The sequence below is a fragment of the Lathamus discolor genome, chromosome 1 (genome assembly GCF_037157495.1).
Source record: "Lathamus discolor isolate bLatDis1 chromosome 1, bLatDis1.hap1, whole genome shotgun sequence".
Lineage (NCBI taxonomy): Eukaryota > Metazoa > Chordata > Aves > Psittaciformes > Psittacidae > Lathamus > Lathamus discolor.
The window spans coordinates 11,129,726-11,149,379 of NC_088884.1; the positions used below are offsets into that span (position 1 = coordinate 11,129,726).

Consider the following 19,654-nt stretch of genomic DNA (forward strand, 5'->3'; position numbering starts at 1 on the left):
TGTTTGATGTTCAATTTGCTCCCTGTCCTATCTATCTTTTCCCACCTCCTCCATCCCCCAGCCTGTCTGAGCAGCTTTGTCTCCAGTCTTGCCCCAGCTTATTTGTCAGGTCAGTCACTGCTTGCTCTGGAGAAAATGTCTTCATGAGATTTTATGCCTCTTCTGTTCTGTCTCCTTCCTCCTACCCTTCACTGATCACATCATGCACTCTACTTTAGATGTTGAATTCTGCTAAAGAAAGAACAGGAGATTCCTTTGAAGAGGTGGTTCATAATAACAGACAGCTACTTAAAGTAGACAGTATGAATACTCCTTAGTATCCTAGTTACCAGAGTAACTGTAAGCAAAGACAGTATTTCCTCAATAGGGGCATCTTCATAAGGTTGGTGTACTGCTGAGGTTTTAGAGTATTGTTTCTGAAGTCTCCACTGTTTGACTTGACTTAACCTGAAATACCGAACACATCTCCAAATAGTTATTGCATAAAATGTTTTCTGCTAAGGAAGTGTTTCAAATGATTGCAAATATAAATGCCTCTACCCTTTTACTTATCTATGACCAAAATCCTAGAGTTGCAATCATAACTCTTTGCATTGGAATTGGTATTGTCATTGGTGACATAAGTAGCAGTCCACAAGGAATGAATAAATAGGCTGACCTTGTGTTTTGCATAATGAGTATCCTACATAACCCATGAGTGGCTCCACCTAAATACAATGGAATTTAGTTCTAGAATCACTGTAATAATGGAATAAATGATAGTGTGTTTAATGTCAGGATCCTGTTCTCAGAAGCATGGGTCTTTTTGTCTTGGGAAGAGAGTAGAGCAGTTAAATGAGGGAGGACAGAAAGAAGAAAGAGAGTAAACATGTTCTCACCTGCATGTCTCATTTAAAACTTTAATAAATTTTAATTAACCAGGAGATCTAAAATCAATATAGCAAGATAGTATGTAACAAGGCATTGCTTCTATAGCTCACAACACTAGTAAGGAAACTATTTTGCCTGGTCTCTTAAAGAAATTTGGCTTATGAATTCATGCTTGCTCTTGTTTTCATGAATTTGGAAATATGCTCTTATAAACAAACAGACTTTAGTGGAGAGAGTCTTCATGAGAGTTTTTCTCTTACTGGATACCAGAAAATTAATGTTAAGTAGTACAGCACAAGAAAACTTGAACCAGAGTTTGTGCCTTCTTAAATGTTCAGTCAATCAGGCTTAAGACACAAATCCAAAAGGAAAATGAATTTCTTTAGATTGATTTTCACTGAACTGGGTTTTAATTAATCTAACTTTCAGCTTTGGTTTCCAGCAGGACAGTTACTATACACGAGAATGGCAGATTTGTATCCTTCTCCTGGGAGATGATCGGCTTCATTATTTAAATAATTAGATGAAATCTGGGACTAGAAAATCTTAATTTCGTACTGAGTTAGAATACCATGTCCAGTTTTAGACACCAGACTTGAAGGAAGAAGAGAATCAGCTGGAGACAGTCCAGAGGAGAATGACAAGAAAGATCAAAAGTGTAGAAATTATAGCCTGAAAGCAAAAGAATTGAATAAATTACGTTAGTTTAGTCTGACACAGAAAAGATAGAGCAAAGACATTATAACACAAGAGGTTGCTCCAAGGAGGAAGAGAACAATCTATTTCCCTTGCCTGTGTTTGATAGAACAAGAAGTAATAGGCTTAAATTACAGCAAGGAAGATTTATTTAGAAATTACAGAAAATTTTAATGGTGAGGATAGGGAGTAGATTGCTTGGCAAGCTTTTGGAGTTTCCATCTCCATTGGAGATCTGTAAGATCAGAGTACTTGAATAACTGCTTCTTGCAGACAGGACGATGGATTAGATGTCTTCTAGAGGTCCCTTCTAATTCTACTGTATATTTTACTCTAGTAGTAAAGCTGTAGTTTAAAAGATAGGCTTCATGTAGTCTTCTTACACTTTCTCATCCTTGTCTTCAAGCAGTGATAAAATCCTTCTGTAGAAAGATGAGTAAACAATGCTATTACTCCAGTGATCTTATAATGAAAAATGGAAATACATCTTGGAATAAGGTACTTTTTGATACACCTTTGTTTAGATAATTGCGCAAAAGTACTTGGAAAATTGGCTGTAATAGGGGAAAAAACATATAATGTGATAAAATTCATTTGTTTAAAATTATTTTCTCAGCACCTGTTACTGTTGTACTGAATGATACCACTGTAGATCACTCATGTGGGAACTTCAGAAATCAATTGAATAAAATTACCCTAATTGCATTCAGAATACTAAATTTAGTTTTAGATTTTTATATTGTCATTCTTTCTATTTTAAAGATTTCATTTAACTGGAAATATTAGAAGTAGCACTTTAGTTCTCAAAAATAGTATGTGCCTTGTGAAATCCATTAAAAAAAATAAAGGATAAAGTAGACATTTCAGAGATAACTTTAAAAGTCCCTATAACTGTCTTTGTGGTTGAATCCCCCAGAATAAAATGGTTGTGCCGATGGGGCTGACCGACCACTTGTAAATCATGATTCAGAAACACATGCTTCTGACACAGAGCCTTGAATCTATTTACATATTTAATTCTGGTCAGTCTTTATATTCCACAGTTTACATTATAACTTGAATGCAGTTTGTTTGCATTGCCTGTAATACAGTCGGGGCATAGCACTTGTACTGCAGTGTCACAGAAATTTGACTCTGCTGTTCTATTTCTTGAATATTTGATTTTTGAATAGTTTAGTCTGTTCAGTTGTGAAACATCTTCTTTGGGCAACACCAGGAACAGAGAAATTGGTTTAAATTCAGGGCAGCAATGCCCAACTCAAGGCATCATGCCAGCTGCCTGGATCCTCTTTCCCCTTTGGACGCTTAGACCTCGGAAGATCTTGGTCCTGAGGAAGGGCTCCATCAGCAGTCGGAGCTGAGCAGCAAGCTGCCCCTGGTGCCACTGAGCCATGTGGAGCTGGTCCTGGCTCATGGGAAATGCTGTCTGTCCTTCCTCCAGTATCTCAGATGTAGACCTCAGGAGATCAGTGTACTCACAGTTTCCAGGTTTATAGCACATGGACTGAACGTGGTTGCCTGGACACTTCACCTTGCACCAGGCTTACTTCAAACCTCCTTCCTCCCTTTCGCTGTCTCACCAGAGACATGCAATGGGACCAGATATGTACCATGGATACACACATATTATGTGTAATCCTTTTCTGCCATTGAAATAGCCAGTGATACCAGAATTTAGGTGACTCTGCAAGTCTGCAACAGTCAGAGCTGATGCACTGAACGGATGTAGCGACTTGTTCAGTGAACAGGAAACTGAGCCAAATTTTTGGAGGCTTCACTAAAGTGTAAATGTTAGGCTTGGATACTTATGATCCTGCAGACATACATGCCCTGTAGATCTCAGCAGAGGGTAGAGTTATCTGAAGTTATCTTTAAGTAAAATTGATCAGTTATTGGAAGGAATCTGGCCTCGGTGATAGAAAGTCACGGGGAAGATGCTCTGCCTTCTCAAAACCATGTAGCTTCTAGTGGTTGAAGACAGTTGCTTAAATCAAGCTCAGCAGCACCTTGCCAATGGTATTCTTTCAAAATGTGACCCACAGCAAATTCCTAGAACATGTTAAAACACTGAGCGTTAACAACACAAAAGTTCACAGTTGTCCATAAAAAAAGGATTCCCCCCTGGGAATCTCTGCACCATTCAGTAACTTGTTGACATCCTTAGATTCCTCATGGCTTTAACTCCTAAGAACATGTGTTCTCATGAAAAAAAACACATTAAAATGAAAACAAGTTTAATAATAAATTTTTTAATTGTGAAGCTCTGAAGGAAATAGGTAGTTGCAGGAAGTAAGAATCTTTACAGATTTTTGTTATGTTTTTAAAACCAGCACCTCTATTCTGGGCATTCATGTTCTGTAATGGAGATCAGGCACATATTCAAAGAGGTTTTACAGCTACATTTCCTTACATTCAATAGACACAATGGATTTTAAACAGTTTCATAGCAACTGATGGTTCCTAATGGCCATTAACCTAGATAAGTGAGTATCAGCTTGGTGCATCCTTAATGGTTCATAATGGTCTGTGGGTAAAAAATTCTTTGTCTATTCCTAAGTAGTGAGTTTGTTGGTGGTTGGTTGTTGGGTTTTTTTCTTCCTAAACTTTGTTTTACAAAACAGGTTCATGTGAATTTTTGCATTCAGGGAAAAAAAAAATCATACCCAAGAGCTTTATGATAAGAGCATTTACCACAAAAAAAAAGATTTCTATTTCTCTGGAATGTAGTAGCCATAGTTTATCCTAGCAGGTAAAAAAACCGCAACTTTTTAAAGTTGAATATATACCTTGACAGCAGCTAAACAGATATTCCTAAATAGTGGAGATTTTTAAATGACTGTTGCTATACCTGTTGGGATTCAGAAAGACAGTTTCACATTCATTTTTAATATTAAATTATTTTCTGCTGCCAGGACGTGTCGTATGTCTTCTGCGAGACAAAATACTGCTAATGCCATGGTAGAGGAAGAAATCACTGCGATACTTGATGGATGGAGCCAGCATAAAGCCCTGGGAAGAACAGAACCCAAGCTCTCCAGGAATTGCAGAGTTGGGATGTCAGAATTAGTACTGGGGTGCTGTGTCCCTCAGAACTGTAGTGTCGTGATGCTGGAGCTGCTTTGTCAGCAGAGTCTCTTGATGGAGGCACGGTGCTGTTGGAGAAAGATAGGACCTCTTGGAGGAAATTGCACCACCTCTCAGAGTGGCATATGTTTTAAATAAGTACCTCACACCCCCCACTCACACGAACCATTGTGTCAGCAACAGTATGTACTCATACCCCATGAAGTTATCTACCCCACTTGTGCCTTCATTGATGTAGCTATGCAGGAAGACTTTCGTAGCCTGTGCGTGGGCTTAATTCTATTCCCAAGACTCTACTAGGGTTTACTGTATAGTAACATAAACCTGTGTTTTAAAAATAACGCTTTAATATACTGTGGTGTGCTACATGATATCTCAGACTGATTGTATGTGATGCGTATTTTCATGAACGTTAATGAGCCTTACAAAAGTAAGAGGCAAATTTTAGAGAAAATTGGATTAAATAGCTTAGTTCTCCATAAAGACTTTAAATTTCAATCAAGTTTCGAGTCTGAGACTAATAATTCTTAGACTGGATTTTTAAAATGTCTCAAATTTCAGATCAAATAATGAGCATTATCATCAGTGTATTTGTATAGCAGTAATTTCTAGAAGTATGAACATGAAAATGACATATTTCAGAAGCCACCATTGGCCTTTCCCAAAACTCCATCTTGGGTTTTGTTGGCTCTTTTGCCCAGCTGTACCTAGGGTGGTATCCTGCATCGCTGCAGCCCAGTCATCCCTGTGCAAACTTCTGTAACACTCCTGTATTGGTGCAGTTCTTGTTCCCAATGATGGGGCAATGCAGTATCAATCCTAGTCTTGCTTAATGTGTGGGACAGGCAGAAGAATGTTTTATTCTTTGTTATCTGCTTGATACACAACCCTTACAGGAAGAAAAGAAGAGGTGGGTTTGGATTCTGGTCTGTTATTCCCCATGCCTGTGGTCATAGTGCCTTCCAACCTCAATAGTACTCAGGACTTCATAAATATTATAAAGATTATGGATTTCAAAGTTTCCTCCCATTTGAGCTTTCTTTTCCACAGTTCTGGGTGGCTTGGCATTAGACTGAATGGATCATTTATGGGTGGTGGAACTGGTGAGCCTCAGACCCTTTCAGGTAGTTCACACCACAGGGTTCATCTCACAGATGGTTCACATTGGTTGTCTTCTCACACATAGGTTTATCTATGAGGTCTGGGAACATGTGTGTTTGTGGCCATGTGTGGCTGGGGTAAATTGATTTTTTCACTCTTCTGCTTCTAGTCATTATCCATACCTGTTCATAACACACGGCAGGTTTTGACAGTGGCCATCAAGTACATGAAAATGAGCTGGGCTTTTAAGAAGCCTGCCTGTACTAGACATTTTATTGGTTGTCATGAGGTGATGAGGGATTGTCTTGGCATAGCAGAAGATATTTGTATTTGTTAATTGGAAAGAAGACAATAAAACCTGCTAAAAGTTAATTTGTTGGATTTATGTATCTGTAGAGGGTCATGAGAATGCTTCGGTGATAAGCAGTAAGAAACTTTTAATAAGACGTTGTTGAAGGTAGGCAGTTTTGACTACAATTTTAATAACCTTGGTGAAGTCATCATAATTCTAAAATAACTTAATAAATTTGTTGTGACCTTAACACATTGCTAATATAGAATTATGTAAAAATAAATGAATTTATGTTTGACTAATGAAATAAGATATTCTGGAAGCGTTGCGGGATACACAAGTATGTAAGATAAACAGTTTGAGTTTTAGTATGCTTAAGAAATAATTCTTCAGACCTTTTCCCAGAATGACAGCTTTACTTTCTGTGGATCAGCTTGTCCTCTTAGGGTAAAGATGCTGTGTCTGTAGTGGGGATAAGAAACCTCTTGCAACACCTTGCCTTCAGTCTGCTTTTGGAGTTATTTTTAGAATGACTAGCCACGTGTGAGACGAGCAAAGGTAGTAAGTGTCCATTAAACTCATCCAATCTCAGTAGAATCTGGTGGTCAAAAGTCTTTAACATCTCTAAGACTCCCACTGTTCTTATAGATTTGGTTGAAATTGTCTAAGAGGTTGACAAATCACCAGGGAAAGTGGGGTAATAGTTGAGCAAATGGATAATGATCCTGCATAAACCTCATTTCCTTAGGACATTATACAACAAAGTGAACAATCTGCAGGATGGTGGCATCTTCAAAGTTTAGCAATACAGATGTTTTGTTTCAGTTGTTAATCTTACTGCCAGATTTTGGGGAAATAATTCAGTTTGCTTATCGGGAAAAATACTAATCAGTCTTCGTCATACTTGGCTTTTTCTTTGGAAAACATGTAAGAGTTAAACTGAGTATGTTCTACCTCGAGTTAGCTGTAGTTAGCATTTCTGATCAGAACATCCAGTTCTTCCTTCTCTCTTTCCTTTTAGAATCATGTTTTTATTTCAACCACTTTCCACCAGCAGGCAAAGCTGCTGTTACACTCTACCCAGCTGTGAAATCAATATGATTTTCATTACAAAGATTACAGAAACTCTCTTAGAAAGACTGTGAATTGCCAAAGGTCAAATAACAGTCAGTGGCAGAGCTTAGAATTTAGATGTACTAATTAAAAAATCTCGTGGTATAAATATATCAATGAAATGAACCCTGAGAAATGTTTGCATTCAAGATGGCAACAATTTTAAAATGTTACATTGTTGCTTTAATTACTGTAGTTCATGTCAGTCACGTCAAAATGTGGTGTATTTTCTCTCTGGTTTATGATAATTTCTTATAAAATAGGTATTAGCTCTTTTTTAATCACAATTATTTGAACTTGATTAGATTGGAAAGTGTAACAGTCACAGAGGCGAGAACATACCTAGTGAGATTTCTGACACATTGGGCTCTAAAAATTACACATAAACTGAGTGAATGGGTGCATCAGTTATGTCTGTGACGTATGACTTCATTAACAACAAGAGGAAGTACACAGTCAAACTGAAAGCAGCACTTGAGTCTTTCAGACAGAGCAGCCAGTTCTATTTAAATTAAAATCAGCATTTTGAAATAAATGTTATTCGTCTTCCTAAGATCATCCTCGATGTCTTCTTATTAACCCTTATTTTTTCCAGCAGTTAAGCTACATCTGTCTTATGGATGAAAATAACAGGAAATCAATTATTTTGTCACTTGTATTTGTTTGATATTCCTCTCTCCCATCTCTCTGTTTTTATTTAAATTCTGTCTTTCCCAACCCGTATGCTAAACCAGGAAACTCAGATTGCCAAATATTGTGGATTTGGATGGGAAAAAGTTCTTCACCTCACAGCTGAAGAGGTTTTATGTTATTGTGCTCCCTCTGCTGGATAGTGCCTATTAATTTTTTATTCCCTGAGCTGTACTAATATTCATGTTCTACAAATAAGCAATCACACTGTCCTAGTGAAGGAGGTATAATAAGTGGAAATGCTCATTTTGGTTTCAGATGGCATGGAAGGGGACAGTTGTAAGGTAGGAAAAATCCTGTTGTCTGGCAGCTCAGAGCAACTGAAAGCCTTTGTTGGACATTTGAGGAAAAAGTTATTTACTATCTCTTGAACAAAACCAGATGGACACTAAATAACCTCCTTTCATTTGTATAACTTAGAGAGGATGATGTTGATTCTTGTTCCCTGGTAAGTACAAGAGTATCCTCGGATGTCCCCGTAAGGTTATTAATGTCTCAGTCTTAGTGGTGTGGTTCTCATAACTCACTTCATCCTTTGTTGAATCTTACAGAGTTGCTGCTAGGCATGTGTTTGCTCAGCAGAGAAAGCAAATGTGCTCTCATGCTTCATGCCAGCCCCATGGCAAGGTGGCTATGGCTCAGTCCTTTCCCATCTTCACTGCAGTGAAGTGAAAAAGGCAAAAAGCAATACTCCGGTTCTGTTTCTAGCAGTGATTTTGGTCTTCATGGCCTTTGACTTCACTTTGACTTTTTAGGCTTACTTTCCTGCTCAACTTTCCCACTTCTGTCACATGGTGAACCTGGCTTTGTCTGTCCTTCATTCATTCCTCCCATCCTCCTTTCCTCCCTCCTTTCCTTCCCAGGTGGATGCGGCTTGGGTGGGTACCCCAGCATAGCTGATCCCATCCCACAGCTCTCTCTTGGGTGACCTCAGAGCCTCCAGATCCAAGGGGCCACCCAGGCCCCTCCATGGGGCACTGTCTGGACCAGCCAGCCCCAGTTCCAGTCCTGTCCAGTCCAGTCCAGTTCCTGGTTTGGATTCCAAAACCTCCCAGCTCTTCCTGTGCTGACTGACCCAGTCAGTCCTATGGGAAGGGGATGGAAACTTAGCGTCCACTTCAGCTGCAGGTGGTTTGCCCGTCTGAGTTGCTTCTTCCCAGATCTTGTGCCGTGGTTTTGCCAGAGGAGCTGGATACCTTTGTAGTTTCCTTCAAATTTAATGTGATGCTGTAAATGCCACTGCATATTAGTATCACTGAACTGGGAGTTATTTTTCAATTTGGCTTGGCTGCACTTACAGATTAGCTCTCCCATATTTCAATATAGATCAGACTGGTAGCATATTCCTAAAAAGCTATTAAAAATTACCAGTCATTGGGGGCAATAACTCATTTTATAAAAATGGTAGCTATTTGACTCTGGGTTGAACTGGAAGACTCATTTTGGGAAAAGGCATTATGGACAAATTCTAGTTAAGAATTTTTTTATTGGGGTCAGTTTTAAGTTTCAATTTCTGGATATATAAAATAATATTCAAGGTCTCTGATTCTCCCAGACAGTCCTGCAGTGAAGTAATCAGCATAATTATCTTCTCTATGACTAATAAACTACTTCCATGTGCATGTACACTTTCTTCTATGAAGAAGTTGCCTTTTTTAAACCATTTCTGCAAGAACAAACTGGTTAAAGGAATAAATTTCCAGTTCCTAAAACCTTCAGTTCTTCCTGTTCAGAAGACAGATGTTGAATACATTTTGCTTTTGTTAGAGTAATAAAAGCTTGCGTTGTTGAACAAATAATCTTCCTTAATTTAGCGAGGACTAAACAGAATCAGCATTGCCATTTGCGGGACAGCTTATCCGAGGGTGAATTCCTTCATTGAACCAAGTCAGGGTGATGATGGTTCTGCTGATGGCTGGGGCTGCTGGGAAGGACTTCTGCAGAAGGGACTCCTTCTGGAGGAGCTTCCAGGATCAGGTTGAAAATCATTTGCCTATTGAGTTATAGCAACTAAAACACTTGACAGTGGTTGTCTCAGCGAGAGCACACACCATATGCTTTGGGTACATTCCCAAGCAGACTATTATCCTCCTAGTGCCCAGGTGAGCTCATTAACACTCCTCTTAACCCATTCAGTGGGACTAATGCAGCAGCCCCTGCAGCTGGTGAGGAGATTCAAGTTGTGTTTAGGATGCATTGGATGAAACCTTAGATGAAGTTTGCATAATTGAAATCACATGGGTGGAATTATTTTCCAAAGTTATAAATGTTAGCTTGCTTGTTGGTTTCTTTATTCCAAGCTGCCTGATTTCCTCCATCTCTTGAAGAGCAGTGATGTGAAACGGAAAAAGGAATATGTAAAAACATGTAGCAGGCTTTAACTTCACATACATTACTGTTATTTTCCTAAGTTTTTCTAGAGAAGGTCTAGAATACTCTTGCATTAGCATTCCCTATAATACTAATCCACACGTAAATTTCTCTATTGATCAGGTCTTTTCTCCAAGTATGTGATCAGGTCATGGGAAGAAGTGTGCAAAATTTATAGTTGATGTGGATAGAGAAAGCTTCAGTTTAAGCTATTGTAGTCCTCGATCAATTCCAGTCATTCTTTGGCACTTTCTGGTCACACAACAAATTTAATAGAAAAATAATCTTTTGCAAAATAGCTTATTATAGGTAAGAGAAGAAGAATCGGGCTTTGCTAAAAGGAAATCACCCTCAGATCCCAATATTTTTCCAGGCTTTATTTCTTTATATGTAGAATTTTTTATTTTCACTCCCATTCATTTGAACAGCAGATTTGAATATTTTTGGGGGGAAAAAAAAAAAGAAAAAAAGAAAAGAAAAAAGACTAGGATATGTGGGTAGTGAGGAAGAATGAAGCTACAAACTAAACAGACAAAAAATACTATTTCAAATAAGTGTATTTGTGGTAGTGGGAGGGAAATGTAGATCAAATGAGAAGAAAAGGCTGGAGAGGACCTACTCTGGATTCCCCTGATGTGGTAACAGCTGTTATTACAGTGTTCAGCTTTTTGAATTAAATATTGATAGAAATACATGAATAAAAGACTAGTAAACTGAAATGTGTGTTCTGCCTTCCTAAAGCTTTTTTCAGCACCTGGAGTACCAGAATCAACACCCTTTTATACAATTAATGTATTAAGTAAAAACATCAGCTGACAGGAAATAAGAAAGTTCCTATGGCAACTAAAAATAAGCACAGGAGGAAAAACGCATCCAATGCTGTCAGCAGACAACATAAAAGGCAGCTATATGGAGATAATAGAGCAAGAGCATACACAGAAATCCTACTCGTAAACATACGTGTTTCAATAGCTCTTACTGGTAGGTTTTTGTTTTAGTTTTTTTTTTTTTCCCCAAAACGGGAATGTGATACCTTGGTTACAGCATTTACTTATCAATGTCTCGCATTGCTTTGCTGAGATAGAGTCCTGGTTTATAGCCACACACAAACACGGGGATAGAATCCCGCATCTTCAGGGGAGCAGATGTATCCGCTCAGGTCTGTACCTTGTTGAGACAGCCTTTGAGTGCTTCAGATCTCATGCACGTCTGCCACTTTCTCTCAAGGTTACTCTTTGGTCCCTGCACATGAATTGTATGAGGAAAGTTTATGGTAGAAGCAGAAGTGTAAAATATCTGGTAGAAATGTGACTTGTGGAAGACAGAAGGCTGAACACATCATATAGACACTACTTACACATGCAACTGTGTTCATTTAAAGTTACACTGAGCTTGAGAAGGCGTAGATGATAAAATCCCTGATGGAGGGGAAACCTGAGTGTGCAGCTGCAGGGCTGAGGCTACAGCTGGGCCACTTGTGAGCTCCTCCTTTCATCTCAGTGGGAGAACAAGTTTTGAAGACAGTTTAACTCTTGAAATTCCTGGGTTATCTGCTTTTCCTACCTATCTGATCCTCCTACCTTCACCTCTCTCATAACGAGCAACCCCACCAACACCACCTTCCTCCCCCACCAGACCTGTGCAGGGCAGAGAGAGATGTACCATTTCCCCTTTACTCTTTGTGCTGTGAAGTTGTTGCTGCTCCTGCAGATCCATCCAGGCTGCCCCTTCTGATACATAGAAATTGCTGTTTTCACAGTAAAACTCTTCTGCTGAGCAATGCTTCATCTCTGCACAGGACCCTGCGGGGTGGACCAAAAGCAGGACCAAAAGCAAGGGCTGCGAGAAATGTGGTCATACTGCCCTGATGCCAGTAAAGGCTTTTATCTTTACTCAGGCCTTTTGTAGTTTCTGATTTTTTTATGTATCTTTGCTGATTGCTGACCCAAATTTTGAAGCCAGCGCTCCAACTGTAAAAGACAACTCCATTGTTCCAGGGACAACTTCATCTTCCGTCTTACTATTACACAGCTGAGAGGACCTCCTGGAGCAAGAAGCCTCCTCAGCTGTGGTGAGGCAACTATATCATACAGATGATTCCATAAGACTAATTTGGATGTGTTCCTATATATATACACTTATATATTCTTCCCACTCCTGTTGTATCACACATGTAACTCATCATTACGTGACTCAAGCTGCAAGTCAATACATGTAATGCACAGGCATGTGGAGCATGAATAGATATCAGCCACTGATACTGTTATAGCTTACTCTGCAGTTTGGGTATGTGCAGGCTATTGTGAACAAGACCCTGCCCCTGCGTGGACTATACTTGCACTGCCTGCAAGTAACCACACTAATCATTAGGTAGTCCACAGCAAAACATCAGAAACTAGGTGATAAAGTCACTCAAATGGAACCACTTTCTCAAACTGGCTGACAAGAACAAGCATAAACATGTTGTGTTTTGCTCTGACATAATTAGCACAGCACAGAAATTAGCTGGTTTCTGATTGAGTAAAGGTGTATACTACATGTAAGTACTCCAGCAAACAAAATGCGTCTGAAATTATCTGAACCAGGAAGTCGCTGTAAAGGGAAATTGCACATTATATTGTAAAAGAAATTCAGGGCATGGCAGCCGAGTGTTTGCAATTACCTCCAGATCCATAACAAACTCATTCTCATTCATGTCTTGGCTATGGGAGCAGAGCAGCCTGTGTCTGGGGGAGCTGCGGGTCTTGCATGAGGGAACATTTGGTCTCTGAGCTGTGAGTTCCTGGTGGCAGGAATGGTCAGGTACAACTCGGAGCAGGAGGTGATGCGGATGGCACAACTTGTTCAGGCCTTCCCTCCTGTCTGTGCGTACCCTGTGCTCTTCAACAGCTGAAGGAGCTTACCGACCACTTCCCTAGTGCTGCTACAAAGCCGGGTCAGAACACAGGTTATAATGATTAGATTACAGTGCAGTTTCTCCTACCCGTGATATGCTGCAGCTCCTTCCACCTTTTATTCATGCCAGGCAGTAGAGTCACAGAGTGTATGAATGGGTGCTGCAGGAGTAATCGTCTTCCCCATCCGCAGCTAGGAGTATTTTTCACCTTGTGTGAACCAGAAGGGCAGTAAAATAGGCAGCATGTCTACTTTGTGTGAGCCAGACGACGTATGATTTACCTTCTCGTATCCAATAACTCTCTGATAACCAAGTTGAAAATAACAACAATCAACAACAGGCAAATGAAGCATCAGTGACCTTGTACTTTATCTTCCTGGACTGAACAGACATTCTTGATTTGCTGAAGAATCTTAAGACAAATATTAAGTAAGAAGTAGAAGAAACTAACTATGCTTTTGAACGTTTGTACTAAAAAATCTCTAAAGAAGACATTTGGATTAAAAAGTTTAGGTTGGGGTTTGTATTTTTAAATACATTTTTTTTCCATGTAGAAAATGCCAATTTATTCTTAAAAATAAGACTACCTGTAACACAGCATGAACTAAGGCATTGTACCTAACACCTCTAAAACCTCTGCTAAAGTCTACTTCTAGTGGTTCGGAACACGACTGCTGAAATGCTGACTGCTCAAAATGCTAGAATTTACAGAGGTTTAGCTTTTAAAAATATCTGCAAAGCACAAAAAAACACTTTTCATTAGAAAAATGTGCTTCAATCAATGCAAATGCTCAAAGGATTTCAGAAGTCTTGTTTGTGGAAGGGATAAATGAAAGGTCATTCTGCTCTCTTGTGGCATGTGCCATCTTTTGCTCTAATGACGTCCAGCTCCATTGACCTTGGTGAGCATCTTGACAAAAATATTTGGCTGATACAAAAATTTCTCCTCTAGCAACAGTCAATCCAACTGGCCCGGGTGGACCCAAAAGCTGAGGGAGAGCCTGTGTTGATCATCCCTATTTCAGCAAAATCAGTTGTTGAAGCCTTATGCCTAGTGTAGAATAGAGCAGGCAAAGGCACTCTGAAGCTCAGGTAACTCCTGCTGATCAAGTGTGTGAACAAACTCCTAAAGGAAAAATACTTTTCAGCTGGAGTGAAGAAGCTAAAATTGGAAAAAGAAACAGAAAATGGGAATGCCTTTGCAATATTAATTAATTAATTATTAAATAATTAATGTGTAATGTAATGGATTTTTCCTTTAGAGAGTGACCAGTGTTCTACTAAGACCTTCATAATAACAGGTCTCCCTAATGGATCACTTGCAGATAGACAGTTCTCTTTGCTTCAGTGATCAATATTTGAACAAATGTGCATACAATACAGTGACATTGGTTCATTGTGGATAGCATACTTGGAATAAATCACTTTATGGTGACTTTGTAAGCACTCAGAACAAAACCTTTGGAAACAAAATAAGACTGGACAGTGCACATACAGCAAGTTAGTGTCTCTCTGCATGGGAGATCTCTCAAAAACCAAAGGATATTCTGAAATCGATGGGTCAAATGTTCTGTAGGCGTAGCTGTCCTACTCTGTTGGAAAGAACTTTTCTCATTAAAAACAAATGTAAAATATTGCATGGAACTGTTTCTCAACTAATTTAGAGCAGGCTCTTTCATGGGCTTATTCCTCAGGGATGCAAAACATTCTTGGCTACTATTGAAATGAAAGACAAAATCGTTTAGTACCTTGCAGGACAGAGTCAGTAGTAATTGAGGGTGATTGCACATTCTTGGGACCTCAGGCAATGCAGTAATGCCATCTATTCAGTGACCTGCTATACTTAATAAATATAGCTGTCTCACTGGAAACTCTCATTGCGTATGTTTAACCTGAAAATAATCAGATTGATTTTATTATATTAGTAAATTAAAAATATTAATTCATTGCGTCTTCAAAATTGGGAGTACATGTTTTTTCACTGTGAGTGCATGATTTTTTTCCCTGTTCAGTAGATTTCTGTTTCTTCAGCAAGTAGAATTTGGAAGAGGAAGAGAAATACATGACTGATGCATTAAAATCAATCATAATAGCAAATTCAATATCCAAAAAGATCTTCAGATATTCTGGAAAAAAAATCTAAGTGATGACAAAATGTAGTGTGATGGTTAGTACTCATTTTCTACATTGAAGTCAGAAATATGCTGTAGCTCAGTTTTCCTCCTGATTACAAATGGCTCTTGACTTTGCTGGCGAGTCCAGACTATACCACAGCTTTTGAGATAACCAGGTTACTTTGCACATGCAGCTTCAAACGCACATGGCAGAAGGGACATGCAGAAGTCACTGTCCTGAGCCCAGTGCATTGCGTGGATATTGTTTGTACAGTACAGACCATATTTGTAATATTATGTTAGTGTTTGATAAGGAAAATTTTGAACAAAGTCTCGCAGTAGTGTTTGAAATCTTCTTATTGTAGGTCACTTATTAAGCATGGGCTCCAAATCCCTGTTCCAAGTTCAGGCCCTTCAAGGGTCACACAAGGATGCCTGGTGCACTGGAATCTCCTGATCACAAAGGACACATGAAAGAGAGGAAACTCCAAAAAACCTCCTTTTTGTTGAAGGCTGTGGGGGTAAGAAGGATGAAAGCCTTTGGGACTTGTATCCTTATCAGTTGCTGATGGCTTGAGCTGAGGAATGGGGGCTCCAAGGGTGTCAGCTTGCCCAGTGAGAGGCATGAGCTGAAGGAATGGAGCTAGGAAGTCCTCAGTGGAGCAGTCTGGTACCTCAGATGGAGAGGCCCCTTGGGCTACCCCAGCACTGCTAACAAAGCGAGACCAGAGAGGCTCCTCATCCATTTGGCCACCAGCACAGGCTGCCCACATCTGCCCTACACAGCCCTTGGCCTTGCATCTCTCCCAGATGCCCTGTGGCATCCCCATGACCCTACCTGAGAGCTGGTTTGTGGTTGCCTTTGTGAGGTGGAAGTGTCTGAAATGATGCCCTTGCAGTGGTGTGAAGCTGAAGGCACACCTTGGGTTCCCCACGCCATGGAGGGGGCAGGTGAGGATGCCCGGGGGTCACAGTCTGCTGGGACAGCAGTGTGGGCAGCAGCGCTGGGAGACATTGGAAAGATTAAATGGTGTGGATGATCTCCAGCCTGGCTGCTTGGCCCTCTTACTTACCAGGCAAGAAACTCTAAACCGAAGTGACTGCCTCGGGTAAAGCTTTAGCCTGACCTTTTTCGGCTGTCACCCTGTGTTCATGGAAAACCTGCTGTTAAAGAGGACTGCTTTGTGAGATTGCATCAAAGAGGGATTTTTCCTGTTTGTCATTGGATTGCATTTCAGTGCTAAATTGCATCACCCCCAGAAAGATGTCAGGAAAAAATGGAAAACGTGTCACTGCTGTCATCCTGAGTTTTGTTTACATTTCTTTCCATTAAAGCTCTGATTTCTATAGGAGTTTTGAGGCCAATCTTGTTCTTGTCTCTTCTAGGTTTCAGGAATATATTGTAAGGTACTACATCAGGTCTCGGTGTTGCTTGTAGTATTGTTTACATATTGTAAAATGATATGGTCTAAATGATGCTCCTAGGATTACAGAAGCACTTAAAGGCATAAGATTATAATTTTCAGTTTAGCCATCCCACAGTTTGTTATTATTTGCATGTCTTAACATTATGTATTAAAAAGAAAATAGAAAAAACTGTTAAAAGGACACAAAGCTTTGAAAGTCAATCAGTAAAACATGATTCTGGATTTTTTTCTGACTTTTAATCTGTGCAATTCTAACCAGTTTCCGTTGGATTTGTGCATTGTGATCAGTATTTAATTAACAGAACATGTACTATTATTTTTGTCCTTAATGATGAACCTCTTCTGCTGAAAGTCTTTAAAGTCAGACACCTGGCATGGAAACATGTTTCGTATAGATGGCCCGTTAATGAACTCAGCATTTGATTTTATCCCTGTTTTCACTGAGCATCCAATGCCTTATTCATTCACATTGTGCAGACCTGCTGTAATGCAGAATTATTTGTTTCCTTATGACCATTTCTTTCATGTTCGTCGTTAGTGTACCCAGCTGTTTCGCAAGCAGTAATGAACTTATTGCCATACTCCTTTGCTGCAATGAAGAGTATTATTAGTCCCATTTTTCAGATAATAAGCTGAAGCAGAAGAATATAAATAATAACTTTAACTACAAATTTTGGATGCTGAGTAAGGAAACAATAGACAACTGTTCCTCAGGCTTTATTAGCTCACAGCGCAGCCCTCCCTAGTGCTGGCTGTGGGTGTGAGAGCCCTGTGCTCCTGCAGGACAAATGCAGCCTCCTGCTCGAGCTGGGCATACAGAGAAGGGGTTGTCAGTGCCTATGGAGGGACAGCTTTGGGGCAATGTCTTTCTGAGGTTAGCTGGGTAAAAGGGCTGGAAAGGAGACCAATGCCTTTCCCTTTCCACAGGGAGCAGTTCGATCAATGCAACCACCTTGTGTAACCTCCTTGGTTTTGTGTCTGGCTCCCAGGCCAGTGCATCTGGGAAGAGCAATTGCAGGGCAAGTCTTGTCTTAGCCTCCTTTATCCTGCGCTCAGAAAGAAGATAGGCTTGGCATGGACAGAATCCTTGGAAATGCTAGTTTATCAACTCCTACTAAGCGTATGCAATCATATATTTTCTGAATTATTTATACCTTGTCTACGTTTGATCATTATACGCCTCCACACACATAGATGTACAACAAAAGGCTGATGCATCACACAATAAGTATCCAATGCCAAATTTCACTTCCTTGCTTCAAGTTATTGTACTGCCAGAAATTATTGACAAAACTGTTGTCCCAATCGCTGCTAAGTAGTATGATTGGCAAATAATATATTTTCTGTTGACTTTATTATTGGAAACAACTGGACAATTTATGCTGACACTCTTTTGGAAAACAGACATGGAAAATTTCAGCCCCAACAGTTAAATCCTGGAAGAGTTTTGAAAGACTGAAATGAAGGGTTTCTAATGGGAAGAGTTTGGCAGCATTAACTACAAAGAGTCTTAGCCATTCAGTCTGCAATTGCTTTTCTCAAACTGAGAGTTGCAAATCACTTCTACCCCTAATTCTCCGCAGAGTCACGGTCCCTGGTAAGACACCCAGGAACTTTATCCTTTTACATGAGGAGACATGGAGATAGAGAGGATGGACGGCTCTAGTCAATAGTATTTGTATGAAGACTGCACTGCTAAAATCATATATGGAAGTATATGATGACAAAAAGAAAAGCAGAAATAAGCTTTACGTACAATGTACACAATGCACATAATGGCATTTTTCAGATTATTCAGTTCTCTGGAATGAGTAAGACTAGTGTTATTTGTTGGCATAGCTGATAACTTCCAGTTGTAGAATCAGTGTAAGGCATTCACAGTAGCAGTTTTGTTTTGGTTTTAGTTATGTGAATTTGATGTGAGAAAGGCACAGACTGTAATGTCATCTTAACACGAGTCCTGTCCACAAATGAAACTATCGGTGTATACTTGTTAGAGCAAGTAAGTTACAGAGTACAGGGGGAGCATTGTGTATGGTACAAATGCTGTTTCTTTGACTTTGCTCAAAGATATCCCAAGTGCAATAATGTTGTGACGTATTTCATAAGCTTATAATTCGTGTAGCATGTACTTAAAGAAAAAGTAGCTAAAGGGCCTCATTTTCAAAGTGTTTCATCAGCTTCAGGCAAAGACAATACTTTGTAGGAACCGTGCAGGAACTCTTTTAACAGCATGGGGTTAAAATGTGCTTATTTTTACATCTTTGGGAATTGCCAGTCATTTTGTACCTGTTTATTTCACAGTCAGATTCCTATTACAACCTGCTGCTAGGAAACCTGGCCATAAAAGTTGGAAAATACAGCATAGAAGACATTATTATATATGGAGGTATCATCAGAATAGTTGGTGTGCATATTTGGGAGGGGGTGAGGGAGAGCAGCAGCAAGGAGGACTTCTTCATTTCACTCACTAAGCATGACCCAGTGAACTTCTTGTGACTGGGAAGATTACACCAGCACGTGGTAGAAAACAGGTTTGTGCTATGAGCACATTCACTCATCAACTGCATGTGTCAGGGCAAAATAAAAAAGGCAGATTGTTATGAGTGATAATACAGAGTTGACTGGACATGACAAAACTATGAGAGTCAGCACCCTGAGACATGTTTTATCAATGTGGTGGTAAAAATTGTTAATACTTAACACCTGAGAGGTCTGGCTAAGAAGTTTATCGTAGCTAAAAGAACAGTTATTTCGACTAAGAGCTAGCAGTCTGTTTGTCTTCCCCTCCCCACATTGCCTGCTGATTGAAGGTAATATGGGGCATGCTTCATAACACAAGCTCCACCAAGAGCCATCCCTCCAATTCCTTGTTATTTCTTGTGTGAGTGTTGCTTGGAGCTGTGGCTCCAAGCAAGCTATTGAAGGAGCCCATCCCTGCTAGAGATGGATACCTGGCCTTGTTAATATCAAAATGATTGGTTTTCCTCACCTCTTCCTC

The 19,654-nt window shown here is 39.7% G+C and overlaps 1 protein-coding gene and 1 long non-coding RNA gene across 2 annotated transcripts in view; both read left to right on the forward strand.

The window, feature by feature from the left end:
- Positions 1–19,654, forward strand: part of LOC136003282 (uncharacterized) — a 69,121-nt gene that overhangs the window by 22,511 nt on the left and 26,956 nt on the right. The gene's annotated exons all lie outside the window — the stretch shown is intronic.
- LOC136019995 (uncharacterized) lies at positions 1,980–6,123 on the forward strand. Its single transcript, XR_010615164.1, has 2 exons — positions 1,980–2,064; positions 4,479–6,123. It is a non-coding gene; the product is annotated as an uncharacterized LOC136019995 (long non-coding RNA).